This window comes from Dreissena polymorpha, chromosome 2 (genome assembly GCF_020536995.1).
Source record: "Dreissena polymorpha isolate Duluth1 chromosome 2, UMN_Dpol_1.0, whole genome shotgun sequence".
Lineage (NCBI taxonomy): Eukaryota > Metazoa > Mollusca > Bivalvia > Myida > Dreissenidae > Dreissena > Dreissena polymorpha.
The window spans coordinates 143,786,431-143,797,503 of record NC_068356.1 but is presented as its reverse complement, the minus strand read 5'-3'; the positions used below and the strand labels follow the sequence as shown (position 1 = coordinate 143,797,503).

Here is an 11,073-nt window from a genome sequence, read left to right as displayed (position 1 = left end):
ACGAAACACCATCATAAACATAAACAATCACAAACGGGTAAATAAATGCGTAAAATAAATTACATATATGCATTTTCCATAAAACGCTAGATTTGTATCACTCGTTATTACTAGTAAAGAGATTTCAATATACATGCAAAGACAGTTAAATTTGCATAATATGCAGGGGTTTTCCGTGTGTATGCTAAATAAAATTAATATTGCCATTCAATGAAAACGAAACGAAAATTCATTCAATGTAGAATTCAATTTCCATATATTTTTTAATGTAGTCCGCTTTTTAGGGCTTTGTTTTATAATTGATTAAATGCACCGCTGACACTATCGATCGCTGATATAAAATAACACTACCCACACCACTTATAATTATAATGCAATTAATATATGTTTTATTATTGTTAAAATCTAATTTATTTAAGTCTCACTATCAGAAAGAATACGGCTTATGTATTGTTTTGTTTTGTGGATTGTCGGTATGTAGTCTTCCGATCACGTTTACTCTATGCTTATATCTACTTTGTATTTTTATTTGTGAATATACATTTATTCGGTACTAAATATGATATATTGGCACTATTTTTTAATAGTTTTAATGCTTATTTCGGTTTTATTGACAATTTATTGACTAAACAAAAGCCCTTTATACATGTTTTACGTTACTGTAACCAGTGTTTTTTTTGCCAACCAGTCAGTGCGCATGCGCGGAAAATCCCGAATTTTAACAATAACATTCAAATGGTCTATTGAACTTCTGTACAAAAGTCGGATTGCTATGTAAATTGCGGGTTGCTTATCAAAAATCGCGCGGAAGATTCATTACTCTGCGCGATTTGTCAATAGCATTGAATTACTGCACGAAATTCGGGTTGCTATGTGGTTACGCGATAATATTTGATTGGTTCCGACACCTAGAATGAACCAATCAAAAATCGCGTCTTATCCAGCATTCATGCAATCATCATGATGGCGGTTGTTTCACATTAACACAAAACCTTTTAAGGGCGAAAGAGTGATCAATTTTGATGACATTATCCATGAGGTTAGTATTTAACATACATGAATTATGAATTTGAATGCAATTAAAACAGCTCAAGAGTATCAAGTGTTGTTTTCACGGTTTGTCGATATGCAAACGTCTCTGATAAAACATGAACACGTCATATGTCGTCAAAAAATGAAATATAGTGTTTGTGGGTAAGAAACATCTTCACTTAAGCTCAGTTAGTAGAGAGCCAAGCTATTGTTATGGTAGTCGTGTGCTCTAGTCCAGCACCGTATACATCTTCAATTAAAAAGAAAAAGAACAAGGCTTTACAGGCAATTCATCCCAAAGGCAACTCGTACCTTGGTCAACTCGTACCCATTTTTGTCAACTCGTACCTCATTTAAACTATTCAACTTGTTACACTTGTCTTATTTTGTAAGAATTGTCAAATCCTTGAAAGACACCAACCACGAGTGTCAATTTTCATCAACACTTTCGCTGCTTCATACATATCTGCAGCAGACAACTTGCGTGAGAAATGCTAAGATAATTTAAGTGGAAACATCAAGAGGAAAATAAAAATAATTGTCTCTATGAGTTTGACTTATAAGCTAACATCCTACACCTATTTCTGTATATCGGTTACGGGTTTAGTTCGGGTAGGTACAAGTTGACTAAAAAACAGGTACGAGTTGACCACAATGGGTAGGTGTTTACCACGGAACAATTTGACCGGCATGCAGAACAAGATTATTGATTATTATATTTAACTGTCACACAAATCTGAAATATAACACAATGTATTACAAACACAATGACTGTCAAGACGTTCTAAACTCGTACAGTTAACATATAACAGGTGTACACGTCTGATATACTGAGCAAATGAAATAACCCAAGATTCACACCAGATACGACGCGGTTTCAAAATTCAACATTTTGTCTGCATGGCAAGCCAATTCAGTCCAAAAAATTTGATTTAACCAGTGAATTCTGAGCTATATTTCTTAAGGTAGCGCACCCCTAATGGGCAAATATCCAAATATAATTTAATTAATTATTTTCCTAATCAGCATCATTTCACTGAACCACATGCAAATTTGTAGGTAGGCTTTCCATGCTTTAAAAAAAATTTTTTTTTTCAAAACCACCATCACGCTCGGCTTTTGTCCAGTTTATTTTCACCCCTGGGGTATATAAAAGTTCCATAATTCATTCAGATTTCCAAATATGGGCATGCAGTTGGTGTGTACAGATGCAGTAAAGGTGTTTAAAGTTTAAACAAGATGAAATAAGTATTCTTTTACAGACATTTATTTTTTACAATTTTTTATCTATGAAATAGCGCCATGAAATGTAAGTGATTTCAGCCAAGTAAAAATTGGGTCGGTTAAAAACAAAGTGTCATAAAATTCAAAATAGTATCATTTAAGTTATATTTTAAACTTTTTTTTATAGAAACACTATATACAGCAGAAATACCAAGATATAGACAGATTTACCGTTTACTTTTTGAAATAAAAATAAAAATGCAACATGCATCATTCGTATTTTCAGCAGTAATTTACCCAATTTAGCCATAACGTTGTTTTAATTTTAAAAATTGAAGGATGTTCTTACAATTTTCAACATATTTAACAATAAACATAGCTTATATGCTATATTTAATCAAATTACGTTAGAACAGAAATAAAACGCGTCGCAAAAAGTATGCGATGTCGGCAGGATTCGAACCTGCGCTGGAAGATCCCAAAACGGTTTCTAGTACATCGCCTTATCCACTCGTCCACGACAACTTCACATCAGCGCAACCTTAAATTAGATATTCATAAGTAAACAGGTAAAAAGGCTCATCGAACTTTGAAGAAATCGCGAAATCGTATTTTTCAGATGATAATTGGATCAAAGTCAATATTTATAGTGAAAATAATGTATTCTTAATGAACTAGGTAAACACATATCAAATTTTGAAGTTTGAAAAAAAAATGCATCTCTCCGAAATAACCGATCATTTAAAGGGATCTTTTCACGCTTTGGTAAATTGACAAAATTGAAAAAAGTTGTTTCAGATTAGCAAATTTTCGTTTTAGTTATGATATTTGTGAGGAAACAGTAATACTGAACATTTACCATGGTCTAATATAGCCATTATATGCATCTTTTGACGATTTTAAAACCTAAAAATTATAAAGCGTTGCAACGCGAAACGATTGAATAATTTGGAGAGTTCTGTTTTTGTCGTTAAATTTTGTGAAACTACGAAGAATGCTTATATAAGGTATAAAATACGACAAGTATGTGTACTTGGCGGAATAGCTCAGTAGGCTAAAGCGTTTTTACTTCAGGACTCTGGCAGGACTCCAGGGGTCATTGGTTCGAAACCTGCTCCGGGTAATGTTCTTTTCCTTTTTTTAATTTTATTCTTGATATTTTACTGGAGCTTTTACGATCCAATGTTTACATTTATCAATATAAAGCATTTAATGAATAAGTTAAAATATGCCAAAATCTGTGAAAAGGCCCCTTTAAGATCGGCAATGATCGTAAAATAAATCGCGGGAAATCATTAGAGGTGCGCTACCTTAAAGCAGAATGCACATTATGTCTAAAAAGTGTTTTACGGCTAATTGCTGGTATGAACTATGTTCACACAAACAAAGCATGTGGTTAACCTTCAGATATCAATAGCAGAATGCAAATAATGAGCATAATGTTCTGTATTGTGGAAGAAATACATGTAGTAAAATAATATGCAAGTATGAAACATGGTTTTGGTATTTTATAGCTGTAGCAGTGTTCCCAACTTGAACATCATCTTCTGTGTACATATCTGAGGCAGAGCCAGCTTGCCCATCTGACATCTGTTGTGGACAACCGAGTCAGAGCCAGCTTGCACGTCATCTGTTGTGGACATCCGTGTTAGGGCCAGCTTGCACGTCATCGCTTTTGGACATCAGTATTAGAGCCAGCTTGCACATCCTCTCTTGTGGACACCTGTGTTAGAGCAAGCTTGCACGTTATTTAGGACATCAGTCAGAGATAGCTTTCATGTTATTTACTTGTGGACATTAATGATTAGAGTCAGAACCAGCAAGGACAATCTCTGTTGTGGATATCTGTCTTAGAGCCAGCTTGCACGTCATCGGTTGTTCACATCCTTGTAATAACCAGCTTGCACATCATCTGATGTAGAAATCTGAGTCAGAGCCAGCTTGCACATCATCCGTTGTGGAATCACTTTATGCTTTTACTCTTTGCTTAGATTGACACTGTGACTTTAGTTTAATACGTTGCAACCTTAAGTTATTCCTATTGTTGAATAAAAATATTGTGTCATTAAAATATATTTTGTTGGATAATTTGTATGTTGAGTTGTATAGTTTGGTCATTGCAAAGTATCAAGTTATTTTAAGACAAGAAAAAGCTCATATTTCATCATGTATTGTGCTTCATTGCACAGTGAATACCATCTTGTCTTTATGCTGACATATAGAACGGAGAAATGGTAATCTGTCGTTTTAATATGCTATGAGATTGTATATCAAGACTTGTATGTTCAGATGAAAAAATTGCCATAATTTTTCTCTTTAAATTTTATTCCTGCTAAATGGTAGATGCAATTAAGTTAAGTCTTTAATGACTTGTGTTTCTTGTAATATTATTTGTTAGCAAATTTGGCTGTAGTATAAGATGCATGCTGTACAAGATACTGTAAATCAACATTATATTGTATGAGTATGAATAGATATTTAAGTTGCACAGCCATTAAGCAAGTTACTTGCATTAGTATGAACATCGGTTCTATTAAAGCCAGGCTGTATTGATAAAAGAAAAAGATAATTTAGTTTCATGGGGATTCAAACCAGGGTCTTCTAGAGTAAACTTCTTTACCACTGTGCCATTCTTTTAAATGAAATAATTACATACCAAATGTATAGGTGCTATGGCACTTTGATTAGAACCGAAGTCTTAAAATAACTTAAGTATAATTGCTGTTGTGTTATTATTAACCTTTTCCTGCTCTGAGGCAATTTTAAAATGGCTACATGCAAACATCATAAAACCAGAACAGCCTGCAAATAACTCGCAATCTGTTCAGGTTTATGCTGTTTGCTGCTCATCAGTATCCTTGGGTTAGAAACAAAGCCTTTAAAACTTTAATCTAGTAAGAAAGGTCTTAAATTAAATTAATTCTCGAATGCGTCTTAGTTTGTTTTGAGTGGTACAGGGTTAATGTCTCATGTGTTTTTTGATTATCTTTGGTTTATTGAACATATATGAGCCTTGCCCTGTGAAATAGGGGTTTAATGCATGTGCGTTAAGTATCGTCACTGATTAGCCTGTGCGGTCTTCCCAGGCTAATCTGGAGTGAACATGCATTAAACCCCTTTTTCACAGAGCGAGACTTATATGTATTAGACAGCGCATTCAAATAATACAATTTAAATCTGAATCTTTTATTTAGTTGCAATACCATTAAGCCTACTATGTTTGCAGTTTTAGTGAAAACACAAACTTTGAATCAAAGTAGCATATGCATAAGTATTACACATTAAATCAACTTCCACTTTATTCCATACACTTTTTTTCGACTCAGTGACATTATGTTGGAAAATTCTGTCAAAGCTTTTTATTGCAAATTCATCAAACATAAATTGGTAACCTTGGGTAACCCAAAGGAATCCAAATTTTACTTGCCATAGACTTTCCCAAATGCAATTGTTCCTGAGAAGTATTTTTCTCTAGAAGGTGGCAAAACTCCTAAGCAATACCTGTTTGGGCTAATGGTAGGGCTAACGCGTGTAACATCCATTGACAAATTATCAAATATAAATGGAAATGTGATTGTTCACAAAACGGATCATGATATAACATGATACAGCATTTTGTACTATATCAAATAAAATGTTGCTAAAAAACAGTAGAATATTCAAATTATGGACATTTTATTCTGTTAATAATGCTATCTTTTAAACAATACAACTCAATAAAGCATGCTTAACAATAGCAGAACTCTTTGACTTTTAATTATATTTTCCACACTTTTTACCTTAACAAATTTCATAGTCCCACCAACACCATCAGGTTATGACTTCCAATTATTTATCAACTATTAAGCATGAACACAGGCACAAATATCGCAGTAGGGAAGTCATATCACTTGTCAACCCATCACAGTTCCAGGGCAATAGCACGCCACTTCTCATCTGCTTCTCGGTGGGCCTGACCATTTCCAACTGCCTCGGAGGCATATATGTCTATCTGATCAAATGTGTCAACTTCAGGTTCTGTGTCTGACTCTTGCAGCAGAATGAAGTTGTGAAGGACACAACAAGCAAAGATCACTAGGAACATCTCCAGCTCCAAGTATGTTCAAGTATTTTAGCAGCCTGAATTTGCATTTCAAGAGACCAATTGCCCGTTCCAAATCAACTCTTAGATGAATGACACTTGTTGAATTTCTCTCGCAAATGGTACAAATGTTCATGGCCTCGATACAGAACAAGCAGATTTCTTGTCAGGTGGTATGCTGAATCCTCGAGAACATGGTAGTCATTCCGAAGATTTTCAATTTAATGCGCTGCTGGGCTGTTCATATATACATGGGCATCATGTACAGAACTTGGCCATCCAGGGCATATGTCCAAACATTTCAAGTAAGGGCCTACTGTCACAGACTGCTTGAAGAACTAAACTGTTGATAAACAAGGACCTATGCTCGGATGTTGGAGCAGGACATGCACTGTGGGATCCATCAACAGCCCCTACAACGCCAGGCATTCCACATACAGTGTAGTTAATGAAATCCATCGGCAATGGTCTTCAGCTTATGACGAGATTCTGGAAATCTGATGTACTGATCCATCATTGTCGACAAGACTCTACATGTTGAAATGACTGTGAGATGTAAAGTCCCTGAAATAAAAACAGTATATGTGTAATTCAGGCTAGAGTTTAGCAATTTCATTTAAGCTTGATTGCATTGAAATCCTTAGGCGTATTGAGACATTCTAGAGTCCGTTTTTTGGGAATAATCAGTACTTGGAATATATGAAGATAGAGCGTTGAGGGTTTCTCATAAACAGGGTTGAAACAAAAACGTTCCCATCACTAGGCGGACACCATATTCACTACGACAGCCTGACAAAGTATTGAGTAAATGAAGTAAAGCTTCTATGTTAATAATGTAACAGATTACACACTTGTGAATCATGTAACAGATTGCACACTTAATTACAGTTTTTTTCATAAATACTCCTTCACCTTTTTATTTATATATGAAGGTTAGGGCCACTTCCTGCGAGCTTAACAAAAAACTAACCATATTCGCAATAGTCATGACTTCTTCAAAAGAAATTGACAAAACATACAGACATTTGTTTTGTCAATAAATTGATAACATCTAAATAATAGTTCAACGACATAATATTTAGTACTATTTGTGCATATAAATACATTTTGTTTAATCTTATTTAAAAATATGAGTTACCCATACGAATCAGAGTAAATGTGGTCTAAAGACTAAACATCCATTATTGCACAAATCGAAGTCATTAATTAGCAGTATTATACAATACAACGTATTATATAACTACGATTCTCCAAGGTATGGGTGTATTAGTGTGTGTACAATTTCATGAATGATAGAACCTATAAGAGTTGAATCCACCATAAGACAAAGCCCTATAAAATAGAAGAAACTGACACTATTTAAAGGTTATGTTAATTTTCTTATACATTTAGTTAGTTTTCTTCTACAGTGAATGACAATATTGAAGAATCATTAAATACATAAGAAAAAAAAAACGAACTTGGTGCAAATTTATGTATATTGGAATCTCTATATAAGTGATTATGTGTCATAAACATACAGCATTATATATCACAAACCCGTATTGATTGTATTTTTCGGGAACATTATTTAACCCCTTACGTTGTGAACGAACAAAACAAGCGTGTTTTTATTACTTTGTTCCGTACGCTACTGTACACTCTGTATAAGACTAGGTAAAGAGGGAGTGTTATTTTTCGGGTACCCGCTAAATACGTTAATGTTTAGCATTACATTTTAAGTATTAAAAATACATAGGTATAAAGCACTTTATAATTATGATAAAACTGCCTAATATATATACAGTATTATTTTCTGACAAAAGTTTTGGAAAGATGACGTTCAACGTTGACAATATCTTTTATGTTCAATAAAAGCAACAATTAAGTATTTGGCGTTAAATTATTCCAAGAAATGACTACCCAATGCTACAACCATGAGAAGACATGGTCACATGGAGGTGCCATTAATTGTGTTCAAAAACCAGATATCTGCAACCTGTGGTTTATGACATCACGTTGTTATTTAGTATTTGTCTGCACAGTATCTGATCATAACGAGGTTATGGGTTTGTGCTGAATACAGGGGCATTTAAACGCAAGATCTATCAATAAATAAAATAATTGATCGATCGCCCTAAAAATGCGCAAACAAAGAGTGTCAGATAATCCAATAAGTTTTAGACTGTACATTTACACACACTAAGAATTGAAAGCCATACTTGGAGTGTCAGAATTTGTGCAAAAAAAATTGAATACAAACAAGTACTTTAATCAATGAAATGTATTTCATATATTGGCACTTAAAATGGAAAGTATATATTAAGTAATTAACGGCTATTTCTGACGAAGTCAACTTGTGTTGGCAATATCATTAAGTCGCCGAATGATCAAAAGCAGAGCGATAGTGCGATGCACTATTAGAAATCTCTACACGTTAAGCCTCATTCTGGAATTCTGCGAGTCATTTGACTACGCACTATTGGCTTATTGTGAAAAGGGTCTATTCACTTATAAATACTTTAAAGAAGTAGATTTAGAAATATGATTAATTTAAATCACATGTAATAGCTATTGAAAAGTTATGTTATCCAATTATTCTTGCTGCAATGTGGATAAGAATAGTACAAACCAATAGCTGACAAACCTGATATCAGTGATATGTTGACCTTTGAAGTCGAAATTGAGACCTTAAATCTGTCTGTATAGAGTGACACAATTTGTTTGGCATATCTTCAACTATTACTGGCAACACACACCTACAAAATTTATAAATAAAAGATACAAAAACATAAATTAATTAATAATTTTATTTATTAACTTATGGCGAAATGTTTTAATCTACGTCAGCTATAACGAAACTAAAAACGGATCCGAAACAATACCTTATTTGAATTAATAGGTTGAAAACAAAAATAAATTTATTAATATATTGACTTTCAATTGAACGAATACAAGACACAAGTACATTACATTACAATAAGTTATTATTTGAGTCGGGTTCTGAGAAAACTGGGCTTAATGCATGTGCGTAAAATGTCATCCCAGATTAGCCTGTGCAGTTCGTAAAGGCTAATCAGGGACGACACATTCCGCCTAAACTTGATTTTCGGTAAGGAGGGACTTCCTTGAAACTAAAAATACCATAAAAGCGGAAAGTGTCATCCCTGATTAGCCTGTGCGGACTGCACAGGCTAATCTGGGATGACACTTTAGTCTTTACGCACATGCATTAAGCCCAGTTTTCTCAGAACGCGGCTCATTTAATTAACAATTGTCAACATTATGGATATTATCGGATAGTTTTACACAATTTTAAAAAAGTACAAATACAAACCTGGCAATACATGTAAATGATCGGATGCAATAAAGTTATTGATCCCAATCTGATCTATTTCCGAATTATCTGCGAATCCATCGAGTAGAAACAATAACCATGCAATTCGCTCCGCCATCTTGAACCGTGACACTCACTGAACGCGCTGATTGTGTTGCATTTGTTACAAAGATTCTGATTGGTTATTTCTAAGTATCGGATCCAATCAAATTACAACGGGTAACTACGGATTCTAACACCTAGCAACCCGCCTTTTGTACAGTAGTTCAATGCTCAATTTTCGCGGACAATATTTGTGTTCCGCGCTTTTTGGATCCGGTATTTACTGGATTTTCTCTCTTTAATAGACTTCTTAAAATAGCATTCTACAATCTCCGCGCGATTTTATACACTACTTTTTGTATAGAGTAGGTTCCGCGCGATAAATTGAGCCCGCTTTTTCTACATGGTTGAAAAATAATTGTTCCGACGGAAAATAAAGATGTATATGAAAGTTCCGCGCGTTTTAGATTTCGATTTTTATCTAATGTTTTATGCATGCTGGCATTGTTTTTTTTCGCGGAAAGTGAAAGTTCCGTGAAAATTGAAAATTCCGATAGTTACTATATAAGTATATGTATTTTGGCGGGGGCCCCTTTGGCTTTCCATAATATCACCTGTGATGTTCACGCCGCAAATAAGTAAATATCATCCAGAGCATCGCCTTCTTAAGCTACCGTACTGCTACTGTACAATTCAAGTTCTATCAAAATGTTATTTTGTGATGATGAGTAAAAAAGTTTGTACGGTGCTTATCGTGATAATGATGATGTGTTTGATGTTGCTTTTGATGATAGAATGGTAATGAAACACTCAGTTCTGTGGCAATGCAGTTCTGTAAAAAGTCTATGCAACTCTGATAATTGCTCGTCTGTATTAATATCAATATACATGTAACTAATTATTCTTTGACGATCATATCCAGATTATTCATTAAGTATTGGTAGCATTGTGAAGAAAATACGGAGAATATGAAGATGATGATCTTGAGAATGATGATCACGAGAATGAGGATGACAATGAAGGTAAAGACGAAGAAGAAGAAGATGATGATGATGATGAAGAATATGATGATGATGATGTTGATGATGATGATGACGACTACGACGACGATGACAACGATGATGATGATGATTTATTTGAAAAGCATGTTAAACAGACACTGAAATAGAAACATGTAAATAAATGGGACATAATCTTGGAAAACAACAAGTCGATATTATGAAGTGAGTTGCTGCCCTTATATAAGTTTTTTAATTGGATTGATGAACCAAAACCCGCGTATTGTCGTTCAATGTCTACCTAATAAACCTTTGTTTGCGATATTGCCTTGGAGTGATTTTATTGGTATTTATATATACGTAAACACTTAATATTGACG

General features: G+C 34.1%; 1 long non-coding RNA gene across 1 annotated transcript; it reads right to left on the bottom strand.

Moving 5' to 3' along the window:
• Positions 1–5,914: 5,914 nt before the first annotated feature.
• Positions 5,915–9,093, bottom strand: LOC127869309 (uncharacterized). Its single transcript, XR_008044508.1, has 2 exons — positions 8,964–9,093; positions 5,915–6,901 (listed from the first exon to the last, which is right to left on the bottom strand). It is a non-coding gene; the product is annotated as an uncharacterized LOC127869309 (long non-coding RNA).
• Between the last annotated feature and the right edge of the window lie 1,980 nt (positions 9,094–11,073).